Source organism: Dasypus novemcinctus, chromosome 7, assembly GCF_030445035.2.
Source record: "Dasypus novemcinctus isolate mDasNov1 chromosome 7, mDasNov1.1.hap2, whole genome shotgun sequence".
NCBI lineage: Eukaryota > Metazoa > Chordata > Mammalia > Cingulata > Dasypodidae > Dasypus > Dasypus novemcinctus.
The window spans coordinates 40,844,855-40,857,940 of record NC_080679.1 but is presented as its reverse complement, the minus strand read 5'-3'; positions in this window follow the sequence as shown (position 1 = coordinate 40,857,940).

The window sequence follows — 13,086 nt, the reverse complement described above, 5'->3', positions numbered from 1 at the left end:
GAATAGCTGAATGTTAAAAACAGATGTAAAACACTCTGAGCATAAAGGTAAGGGTAAGTGGTGGAAAGTTGAGTCGTTCATTTGAATAAGAGTCACTGGGTAATGACTGGGTACAAAGTGCAGAATAAGACATTTTTTCACCCAGGAAGCTTACTCTAATGAATGTCCATCCATATTTACCTAATGCAGGAGGAGAAATCATGTCCCACATAAGCATTAGAATTAAAGCCATCTTTTTCGGGGGGTAAAATGATTTTATGTTTAGAATCTCTTAAAATGCTTCTCCATTGTGAAAACTGACTTGTACTGGGACGCTGGAGCAAAGAACACACAGAGTTGGGGGCACAGAGACAATGTTGGCTCCCCTTAGATTAGGCAATTAGTCCCACATTATTTCAGTACCCAATTTACTTTTACATTTTAAGGTTGTAAAGTGCAAAATGATTTTTTTCCACTTCCTAATTATGAGTAATAAAAATTTAAGGGAATATAAAGTTTAACTTGTCTGTTAATTGAGGGGAAAGAGCCATGCTAAATCAGCCAAGAACAGAATGGTCACTGAAGAAACACAGAAGAAACTGCCCATGAGGATCCCAGTTGCAATTTTAATTAGCATCTGTCAATTAGAAGCAAATGACATGGGGGTAGGAATCCTGATTAATGAAATCATCATCCCAAATTGAAAGGGAAGGTCAAAAAGAACATGATGTCTCATTCGATATCATCTTGAGGGTCTTACACATCTAAATTTCTGGAATCCTCTTTTAGACCTCTTGAGACTAGCCTGTTAATCTGACCACTCAATTAACTCTGGGTATAATTAACTGCCTGCACAGCCCTGAGTCGAACCAAACCTCTCTGTCAGCAAGATTAGTGCAGCTGGCTCATGTGAGGGGGCTGACACATTTCTTCTCCTGCGTACTTACATACTGACAGGGGGTCCAGGGAGAAGGTGATTCTGAGTCACCCTCCAGCCCAGTATCTGTAGAGTATAGCTGTTTCTGTATGAATTGTCCAGGACATGCAGGGGACCTGTGAGAATCTTAGCTGCTGTCTGAACAAATTTCACAGTGCAATAGGCCAATTTCAGACGCTGGTTTGGTAGCTAGTCTCAGTCATAAATGGAAGGCCTCTAAAGCTTCATCAGTTACTGAGAAACAGCCAACCTAGTTTACAGCAAATAACTCTTCCTGTGACTTTAGTAAGCAGGGCATCTGTCTGCCATCTTAACAGACATGGCACAGATGCCAGTTGGCACTCAGCAGTTCTCCATCGAGTGATGGCGGGAAGCTACTACTTCTGAGGCCCTCCTTTCTCAGCACAAAGTAAAGTCTTAATTTGCGGGCAAAATTTAAACTTTACACATCAAAATGTTTGCTCTGGTTTAAGGAGGTGATGATCTCAATGATAGTGTTGAATGATAACAGCCTGGCCTTGTGTCTTGCCCTGCCGCCCCGCCCCCCCATCACATCAACCTTTCTGTAAGAAGGTAAAGTGGAACAACGAGATGCATTAGCTGTAAAAAGCAATCAAACAGGAACTCTTTGGAAATAGCTGGGTGAAAGATGAACATTTTAAGGGTAGAGGGAAAAATGTTTGGAAAATGTTAAGAGAACAATAGACATATATGCTATTGCTATTATTTGTGTCACATTCTTTGTCCCTACATAGTTGCAGTCAAAGTCTTTCAGTTGCTGGTTTAGGAATCATTTAGGGTAATAGAAAACATCCTAAAACAAGAGTGGTTTAGTGGGCCTCTTAGTGGAAATAAATACCCCCAGAAGATGCTATGTGAGTAAGAAACATCTTCATGGAGGTAATTCTGATTTTAAGGAGAGAGAGAGAATGAAAAGAGCAATTAAGTCACAGAAGAAATTTATTATAAAATATGAGGATATAACTTACTCAAACAGTAACTGATGGAGAAATTTAAATCATTTATCAACATACTACAAACTCCACAGAAAACCAAAGAAAACCATTCTCTTCTAAAGTCTCCTTAGACTCCATGAAGTCTATCATTGTGCCACTAACTTTTTTTAAAAAAACACAAAGTGGCAGAATTCAAGTGACCTGAGATGTGTGTGTGTGTGTGTGTGTGTGTGTGTGTTTTGGGGGGGAGAGGGGGGTTGTTAAGGTACAGATCTGAAAACTGGTGTTTCTACCCTGGTTCCATGCTTCCTAGCTGTGTGACTTCAGATACTTATTTAACCTCTTTGTGCTTCAGTTTTCTCCTAAAATGGAGGTGATAACGATAGTAACTACCCCATAGGGTCAACATGAAAATTCCACAGGTTAATCCAGGTGAAACACTTAGCACAGCGCCTAGCCCATAGAATGCACTCCATAAATGTTAGCCTTTTTTTTTTTTTTTTTTTTTTTCTTCAGTTCTCCCTGTGGGCCAGCTTGCCTTTATCAGGAGGCCCCCAGAAATCAAACTCGTGACTTCCGATGGGGTAGACAGGAGCCCAATCACTTGAGCTATATCTGCTTCCCTGAATGTTAGCTTTTACTATTGTTTCAATCTAGGATCAAGGAAACCCTGTAAATCCTGAAACCTAATGAAACAATGCCTGTGATAATGGCTGCCCAACTCTGTGGGTATATGAAAAACCATAGAATTGTGCACTTTAAATGTATGGATTGTACAGTATGTGAATTATATCTCAATAAAGCTGTTGCAGAAAAATTAACAATGCTGAGTGAGAAAGAGATTTTCCTATTTATGGTGAATTTTCTTCTCTGTCTCATGTAAATGAAGTGAAATGGTAGAGTTCTGTTTCTTTACTAAACAAACATAATTTTCATGTTTCTGAACTTCAGTGTTTCCTTCAGCTCTGAGTGGTACCTGAGACTGAAGTACTTTGAATGACCAATGTTTGAAACTGTGGAAATAAAGTTTGCCCAAATGAGAACCAAAAAATTTTATTTATTTTGTTTGTTCTAGCAAGGGAGTCAACCACCATCACTTGCGTTTGGCAGAGACTCAGAGGCAAGCAGGAGAGTGGGAAAGCTTTATGGTGAAGAAAGAGAAGGCTCTGGGTGCTCTTATAGGAGGTCATTAGCATGAGGAAACTGGAGGTGGGCTACATGGAAGTGGAGCACCTTATGTGATTGGCTTGGGGAGCATATTTGGCTTTCTCCCCTGATTTGGAAGTAGGAGGTAGGGAAGTTGGGGTGGGGGCAAAATAGGGAAGTGGGCAGTCATTTACCATGTCCTCACCATTCTGGGCTGATTGCTGCAGAGGTTAAGGTTTAGCTTTCTGGACTGGTTCCTGCAGAGGTTGAGTCAGAGTTGTATTGTCACATATGTTCTGACCATTGTCCATTTATATGTTCATTTGCTTAAAATGGATCACATATTTGGCCAAGGATTCCTGATTAAAGACAATTGAACATCTTACCAAAATTCTTTAACTGTAACCGCTTTCTATACCTCTCAGAATGATAGTAAGAGTTTAGAAAAGTATTGACAGAGGAGGGGAACAAGGTAGATAAAAGAGAAAGATGCCCCCCTCCCCACCTTTTTTTTCTTTTTAGGAAGTACTGGGGGTTAAACCTGGGACCTCATACCTGGGAAGCAGGCACTCAACCACGGAGCTACACCACACCCCTGAAAGACATCTTTTTTAAGATAAAAATCATTTAAGTTGCAGTTGAAGGTTTTAAAAGTGAGTACAGGTACATTAAAGCAAAAAACCTCAGCTGATCTACCCGAGTAGCCCAAATTTTTTCACCTTATTTCAAATTGTTCTAGGTGGCCCTGATTCTGCCTTATGACCCTTTTAAGCTGTAACATATAAATTTTGATATGTAATTTTGTAGATTAAATTTTGGTTATGTGAAAATTATTTTATTTCTATGAGCAAGACTTTCTGACCCGCAGATGAATTGAGGTGCATTTCTTTCATCTCATTTTTTATGTTTTAATATTTTTCATATAAAAAAAAAAGTACATATTAACTTAGGAAATTTGAGTTTTACATTGAAATATAAAGAAAAATTCACTCAACATCACTTCTTTGTTAATATTTTGGGTTGCTTATTTTCAGCCTTCTTTCTGTGCAAAAAGAAATGTTTTAAAGAGGAAAAAAAAGTGAACATAGGGAGAGTTCATTGAAAGGGAAAGTCTTTTTTTTATGAGTAAAATAAATTATCCCTTGTAGATGATGGTAGTAAATGGCAATAGACGGCAACGAGACATATCGACTATTCTACCGGAGTACTAAGAAATCAGACTTTTGGGTATATTTCACCTTGTGTGAGTAGTTTTGCTTTTTAAAAAATTTTTTTTTACTTATTTTAAGGTCCAAGATGGAGATACCATATCATTTTTCTTTCCTGTCATTGTGGTTCTGGCATTGAGATAAATAACTTACCCTTGCTTAGCCCTTCAGAAGCCATGTTACAGTGTAGGAGAGGGAAGTCCCAAACTCAAGTGTGGCAAATGTCTGTTGGGCCTCCTTCTTAGCCAGTTTAGAGGCGCATTTTAGATGCACAGTCCTCTCCATGCTTTATCATTTAAAATATATTATTTTCTTTTCCAATTATAATAATGACAGAAAAATACTAGTCTGCTGGCAGTTACTATAGTAACCGAGAGCAACCTACTTCTTTTAAATGGGAAATGGACACTTAACTCTGAAATTTTGCTTCATTTTCTGAAGCCAAAATGTCGTGATATGCTTTGTAAAGTCTGTATTTCTGAATAGTATACCATAAATTGTGTGTATGTTTGTGTGTGTATAATTTGTGTATGTATACATACACATAAAATATTAATACAAATCCATGAAAGGCTCCCATCATAATTCATTTTTTTAACTAAATTACCTTCTGACAAAGACATGTGAAATTAATTGAAATGCAAATAATATCCAAGAGATAGATTTAACACATGGCTTATTACGATGTTTTTTGAAACTTACAGGAAACTGTTACTTCCCTTAGAGGACTAAAGGATGCTTCATGGCTTTGAGTCATGCAAATGCATTTCTTTTGGAGAAAAAAGAATGAACTGCCATTAGTGAGATGACTGCCAATATTTACATTATTCAAGGCAGACTGAGCCTGAGCCAAAATGAGGAGGATTTGGGTTGGGGGTGTGAGAAGCAGTAATTTTAACCAAAACTAAAATAAACATTGAGATGTAACCTGAAATGCGAGATAAATCTGATAGCCAAGTATGTCCAGCCTGAACCTGCAGATAAACAGATGAACGGATTGGATTCAGTGTAGTACAGTTTGGGTCTTGGAAAATACATTTTGAAATAGACAGCTTTATAATGCAGAATGAATGGAACTTTTAAATTCCTGGCAAATGCATAAAAATATTTCTGCTCCAAAAAAACACACAACATATTCATGCTCAAATCTATCATGGCATTTTAAGGAGTGCTGACTCCATAAATTCTGACTTTTATCAACAGCAGTTCAATAATGTTCAGAAAATAAACTTCACAGGAAAACCTCGGGTGTTCAATTAGCGTTAAATGTTTTAGGGCAGAAACTGAGATAATGAAATTATGAGGACAATGGCAGCTTAACGTTTTGTGGCTCACAAGAGATTTATGCATTCCAATATAACCTCAAGCTACGCATATGGCATAATAAAAAAAGAATGGATTCCTGAGGAGGGAACACAAGCAGGGAATTTGACTGTACTTGTCTTAATACTAGTTCTTTGTCTTGACAGAAAGACTAAAAACCCTGTCTCTTTTTCTCAGTACAAATTTGGGCTTCGCTTCCCCCACCACTCCTTGCCATTATGACTCAAAAAAACATTTGAATGGAGTATAGCTTCTTTCACAAGAATTATTTTCCTCTTCAGAGCAAATTGCATTAGGCTCACAGGGGGTCGTGTGGGAATAGCTGGTCTAGTCAGGGAGAAACGCCTGGCCTCTCCCCAACCTCTCTATTAAACAAGAGTGAGTGGCCACCCTTGCCCAAGTTTTTCCGAATTTCAGCAGGTGGTGAAAGTAGGAGTCAATTGTGATACCAGTCTCTCTGCCAGAGGCATCTGGCTGTCCCCTCACCCTGCTTGCTGGCCCTGACATGAACACACTCTTTTCTGGGATGGGAGGGGTCCCTTTCGGAGAGCCCCTGTGGATCTTTCAGAATTTCTCACAAGGCTCATTAGGTTGGAGGACTGCTAGGAAAATTGGAAAGCCCCCTGAAACATTTCAGTATCTGGCTATTAGGGTGTGCCCAGCAGTCTGCAAAAATTAAGGGACAGAATGCAAAACGGCTGCCAATAGACTTGTTCCTAGTGGGTTTCTCAAGCAATTTATAGACTCTGAAAGGGTAATTTGGAAACACTGGGTAGCTTTTCTTTTTCCAGCTCAAGTTTACTCTTCCAGGGCTAGGGGTTTGATGATGAGCTGGGTTATCATCTCGGTTTTAGGAGATCACCCTTGGGTGGGAATCATCACATGATTTTAATGAATTTGAGGTTCCCACTTCTCATTTGAATGATTGTTAAAATGCAAAGTGAAGTACATTTTCACACATGACGGAGAGGTTGGTCAAATGATAGTCCATCATCCCAATACAAGCTCTTACAGGGACAGAGGACTTAAAATATTACCAGAGACACAGTCTTGGAATTCTACATGGAAGGGTTTGGAAACACAGAGACCTGGATTTGGATCTGACCCAACCACTTGACCTTGGGAAGGTTATTTAGCTTCTCTGAGCCTCAGTGTCCACTATAAAATGGGGACAATGCCTACTTCAAAGGGTTGTTATAAGGATTAAATTTTATATGTAAGGTTCTTAGTAGAACACCCAGCACATAGTAAAAGCTCAGTATATGGCATCTTATTTGGGGAAGGTTGGTTGAAAGTGTAAAAATCTCTTTAGAATCAGTGGCTAGCAATTGCCTTTGGTGATGCTCATGTCTGTAAAACTCTTCCCATGCTCTGGGAAGTGATGGTGGAGTGACTTTCACTAGCTGGCTTGTTTTCTTTCCAGTAATTTTGCACCTGGTATCCCACTGATACCAAGCAGGTGTATGCTAATGAGTAATTGGGGTGGGGCTGGCTCGGATTCCTTCATTGATAAATTTTAAGGAACTGTCTAGTGATCATAAGACTTTAAAGTTGTGAAACAGACTAGGGGGTGGGTACAAAATGGGAGTCAGCCACAAGGTCTTTACAATCGCAAGATAAAGGTTAAATAATTTTACAATTATTATCGGAGCTCAAGGCATATGGATCCTAGTTCAGCAAGTGTCATTAATTTCAGGTATTTACTTTTACAATATACTAGAAAGTAAAAAGGCATCTATATAATGATTCAGTAATCATAATCATTTGTTAATCCTTAATGCCCGGTTACACCACTTCCAGTGTCAGGCTTTTGATAAAGCTGGGAAGAGGAGTGTAATTACAGACCTAAAAAGAATTTCAAGGGCCCATTCTATTTCTAGAAATATAAAAATCAGCAATAATGGCTACCATTCATACAGCACTTACTATATGCTAGACAACCCAAGTGCTTTAAATCTCACTTAAGCTTCACAACCACAGGATGAGACAGGTCTTAATTCTATTTCTATTTTATAGATTAAGAGAGTGAGGTACTGAGACTTGCAAGGCAGCTCGTGGAAAGTTCAAGACTGAAAATTCAAGTCCATCTGAGAGCAAAACCCATTCTCTCAATCATGGTATAATACTGCCCTATAGCAATCTAACATAGATAACTGTCCATTCCTGTTTGAAATTTCCGTAAGGATGAGGGATGCAGCTTCAGTGTCCAGTCACCTTTATAATGAAGAAGTCTTCCTTATGTCTAGCTATGTATTTTCATCCCCAAGTAGTTCATATGTTTTGATTGGTAGTCTATAGAGATTGGAATAGAGAAAACTTAGTGTGTTTTCTGATCATAGCAACTATTTTCAATTATATGAAGCTTAAGTCACTCTTTAACCTTCTTTTCTATCAGTAAAATGATCTCCAATACTTCAGTGTACCCTTATAGGGGTATTTCCTTCCCCGAATTGCAGTATCTCTACTATTCTTCCACATTGCATAATATGTAGAGAGTAAATCTGGGCTTTACACTTCAATAACAGCCCAACTGCTTTAGGTTGGGTTCCTCAGATCCTGAGAAGAATTTGTGCAAAAGCATCAATTAGGAAGTATTCCCAGGAACCAAAGAAGAGTGGGGGAAGAGAGACTTGGGACTTGACAGGGAATGAGGTCTAAAGAGGGTAAAAAGTCCCATGGGAGTAATTTTGGCTCAGTCCAGCAGGGGGAGCTCCGGGGTCAGTACAAATCACACCTGGGCATTTTGATCATGGAGTAGAGTGCTTATACATACACCACACCAAGTGCGCAAAACAGGCTCCCTCAGCCTGATGGTAACCCACTGACAAAGAGATGCAGGTGCTGTCTATTCGGGACTGGTATGCTTAAAAATGGGAAGTAGCCTGAGGGGTTATGGGCGGAAGGCAGATAGCACCTGCCACACTTTTGCTGGGGAGAGCAAAAGGGTTTCTCTGTGGTCTGGGCATTTCACATTCTATTAATACTTCCCAGGGTCTCATTTACTTTCTCTCCTCTCAAGCAAAGAAGGAATTCTTTCTCTATTAGAGAGGTAGCAGAGAAGGGTTGCAAGAGCCTGAGCTTGTGGCCCAGCAGTTGGGTCATCATCTTGGCATTCCTTAGCTGTGAGATCTTGGGCAAGGTACATAACCTCCCCAAACCTCAGTTTTCTCATCTGTTCATGAGCCAGACAGCACGTAACTCATAGGATTGCTCTAAGGATTCATGAGATAATGGATGTTTTTTAGTTTCCTCATTGCTGAAGCAAATATCGTGCAATTGGTTGGCTTAAACGATGCTAATTTACTGGCTCATGGCTTTGACACTAGGAGAAATCCAAATCAAGACATCACCAAGGCAATGCTTTCTTGCCAAAGACTGGCTTTCTGGGGTGGGCTGCCTGTGGCCTTTAGCCCTTGACTCCTTTGTTACATAGCAGTGCACATGGTGGCCTTTCCCTTCTCTTCTGGGTCCTGTTAACCTGTTGATTTTCAACTTGCTTCCTGTGACTTTCTATCTGAATTTCATTCTGCTCATAAAGGACTCCAGTAATGGGATTAAGACCTATTCTAAATGACTTGAGCCATACCTTAACTGAAGTAACCTCATCGAAAAGTCCTACCTACACTGGGTTCGCACCCACAGAAATGGATTAAGTTTAAAAGCATGTTTTTCTGTGGTACATAGCTCCAAGCCACAACAGCACATTAAGTGTGAAGCAGGGTGTGGGGCACATAGCAAATGTATAAAAAATCATAGTCGTTATATTACTTCTCTTACCTTCTTCTCCCTACACTGCCACAGATAAAATGCTTCTTTTAAATAACTGTCAGCCCTATGAAATTGTTTTTAATAGGCAGATTAACTTCTGAGGGGAGCAGACGTGGCTCAAGTAGTTGAGTGCCTTCTTCCTACATAAAGGTTTGGGGTTCATTCCGGTGCCTCCTAAAAAAAACAAACACACAAAAAAACAGCCAACAAGTAAACAAATGAAAAAAACAACTCAGGGGAGCCAACGTGGCTCACTGGTTGAATGTCAGCTTCCACATACAAGGTCCCAGGTTCAATCCCTGACCCTGGTGCCTAAAAACAAACAAACAAATGAAAAACCAAGCAAGCAAACAAACAAAAAACCTATCGGATATATACCTATAACAATTTTTTTGAATTATGTCAAGATTAATCATTGAGCTCAGAATCCAAAGCATTTCAAAATACCAATATTCCTCAATGCTACAGAAAGTTTTTACTTGTGGGTGGGAAAGTTCTACAACTCAGGGCTGCAGACAGTAAAGATTCCTTTCATTAGCTAAGTAGCTGCATGCTGCTGTGTGCCAGTGCCTCTAATAATGAAGGTCTGCTCTAGTCATCCTCAAACCAGGAGCTGATTTTTCTTTTCCTTGATAAAGGATGGTTGTCAAGGCTGCTCACGAAGTGTTTTCTAATTTGAAAATAACAGCATGACCCTGTAATTGCTAGTCGCCTTATCAACTGGCATCGTGTGTGGAAAACACAAATGAAACTGTTACTTCTCAGGCACTTGCCATACTTAAATACAAGAAGGGGAAGGGCTCATACTGGCTACAGCCATTTTCAGTGGCTATAACCCAGTGAATCATATCTTGACCAGGGGATCCATGGGCCCAGCTTTGATAGAATCAAAAGTGCATCTTGGGAAATGGATGTGGCTTAACCAATTGGGCTCCCATCTACCATATAGGAGGCCCAGGGTTTGATGCTCAGGGCCTCCTGGTGAGGGCAAGTTGGCCCACACAGTGAGCTGGCCCACATGGAGTGCCGGCCCCACGTAGAAGTGCAGCCCAGTGCAGAAGTGCAGCCCTGCGCAGGAGGGCTGCCCTACATGGGAATGTCGCCTAGCATGGGAAAGCCACCCTGTGTAGGTGTGTGGGCTGACGCGGAGAGCTAGCGCAGCAAGATGATGCAACAAGAGACACAGAGGAGAGAAAATAAGAAGACATAGCAGTGGTGCAAGGGAGTAATTGCCTCTCTCCCACTCTGGAAGGTCCCAGGATCGGTTCCCGGAGCTGCCTAATGAGAATACAAGCAGACACAGAAGAACACACAGTGAATGGACACAGAGAGCAGACAACAGGGGGAACAGAGAGGGGCGAAATTTTTTTAAAAATCTTAAAAAAAAAAGTGCATCTTGAGGGTAATGGGTGTGAGTGCCTGCTTCCCATGTATGAGGTCCCAGGTTCAATCCCCAGTAACTCCTAAAATTAAAAAAAAATGTGCATCTTGGATCCCAACTTACTCTTTTTGGAATAGACAGAAGGGACTTACAAGTAACACACCTCAGCTTGGTCAAGTACAAGATATTTAATGTTAGAACATGTTAATTGCTATCTTTGTCCTTTGTGCACCAACTCATAATTTGGCACTTTATTAGAATACATGCATGCACAGACACAGACATAAATCACTCCTCCTTTCCTCATTGTGCAGTCTTTTTGTGCCTTCTATTTTATATCAGCCTTCCTGGGCATTCATCATTTAAGCACATGCATGTATGAGGATTACTCCTGCAAAGCAATCTTGTTCTATTATTTCCTCCAAGTAGGATAATCAGAATAGCTCCATGTTCCAATCTCACAAGTTGCCAAAAATTATGTTCCCTTATGCCTCACTGTGGGGTCTCGATCTTCCTCACTGTGCACATGTTCCCCTCACTGATGCTAATGAAAGTTACGCAAGCGTGTTATGGGGAGGAAAGAGCCCTGTGGATACTCTCTCCCACATATGAATTGAAAGGCTGGACTGAGAAACAAAATATCACTTTACTGTTTATTTTGATCACACCACTTTTTATTAACCAGATCTTGTATGATGAGGTGCAGGCCGTTCACCAGCATGACTATACTAATGGAGAACATGTGTAGCTAATCTCCATATGGGCTGATCCATAGGCTGGACTTGGGAAGGCTGGTGTCGGGCAGGGCTTCGAAGGATTCCATGTCCACAGTGGATGTGGAACTGTAAAGCTCAGTTTTTGATGATTTTGCCCACACTGGGGTTTGTTCTATAACTGATGAGAATTTTAAGAGACTTTTGGCTGGAAAACTGCAAAAAGTTCCCTATACATCCTGAAAAGTTTCTTAGACTTTCACAGTCCTAGGGAGGAGTTGTTTCCAAGATGAAACTGTAAAATGAATTAATTAACCTTTCCCTTCTGATTGAATTTTTGAATATTTTTCTTTTTCACACCAAAAATTTTGTTAAAGTGACTTTTAAACAAGCTGGACTTTTTGTAGTGGAAAATTTGATCCTCAACACAGCCTCAAGAGTATAGATTATTAGATCATTCAACCAATGAAGCAAATCAATAACTTCTTGATTCACCTCTCAGGTCTCTAACACTCACATCCCATAACTCTACTATTATTCAAGCTACTAAAGACACCTTGCATATTGCATTTTGAAGCAGACCCTTCAACAGCTACACATAATATGGAAAGAGATCTCTTTCTAGGCAGGTGGGAGTTGTTTGTATTTCCGTTTCAATGTATGATTACTTATGATTAAAGATATTGTGTTGTAATAAGGTAGCCTTGGAAAGCTCCTTGGGGAAAACCAGAGCTGACAGATTCATTTGTTTAAACTTTGGAAATGGCTGTAGCTGCTAAGCTCAACCCAACATGCAGCATGTAGGGAAGAGTGGTCCTTAATGCAGCTCCTGGACTTATCCAGCATTTGTAACCAAGCTGGGAGATACTGGCTTGGCTGTTTTGTTTGGTAGGGAAACAGAAAATCGCAGATGCAAATGCCTACAGGAAGACCTATGCAAGAGACTGAAGCAATCAACAGTTTATGGACAAGAACATGGTCTCCAGGGTGCAAAGAGGACAGAGATGAACTGGGTGTACACTAATAGTGTAGCAAACATTCATTGAGTACTTACTGTGTGGTAATTTGCCCAAGTAGTTCACGTAAGCTTGATTAATTATTAAAATAACTCTAAGAGGTAGATATTGTTAGTATCACTCCTTTTTTCCCAAGTTAATAAAAGGAGGTTTGAAGAAGAGAAGGAAATTGTCCATGTCCACAGAGCTAGCAACTGGCTTAGTGGGAATTCAAATTCAGGAGTTTGATTTCTGGACCTTTCTTTTTAACTACTCTGCTATAAGACTTCATTGATTCAAAGTGATAACATGGCACATAGAAACTTAAGAAACAGATCTATATCGGAGCTTAGCACAGCAAGACAGGAAAAGATTTTGTGCACCTTGGAATCGTCTGTTTGCTGTATATATAAGCAAATAGGTGTCTGGGACTTAGGGAAGGTCAGGTTTGTTTACTCTTCAGTTTGCCCAGGACAGTGCCTGGCCTCATTTAGGTACTTTATACTCAACTCAGTGAAGCAGTAATGCCCAACTCATCTGGGCATTCGAAAACAGAGAGGGAAGTAATTATCTTGAGGCCCAGAACCAGTAGCCAGGGTGAAGTAAGAGACAGTGTGGTAGCCATGTGTGGGTTCCAGAAAAAAAGTCACCCTTTTTTGAGAGCAAGAGGTCAAGGCAAA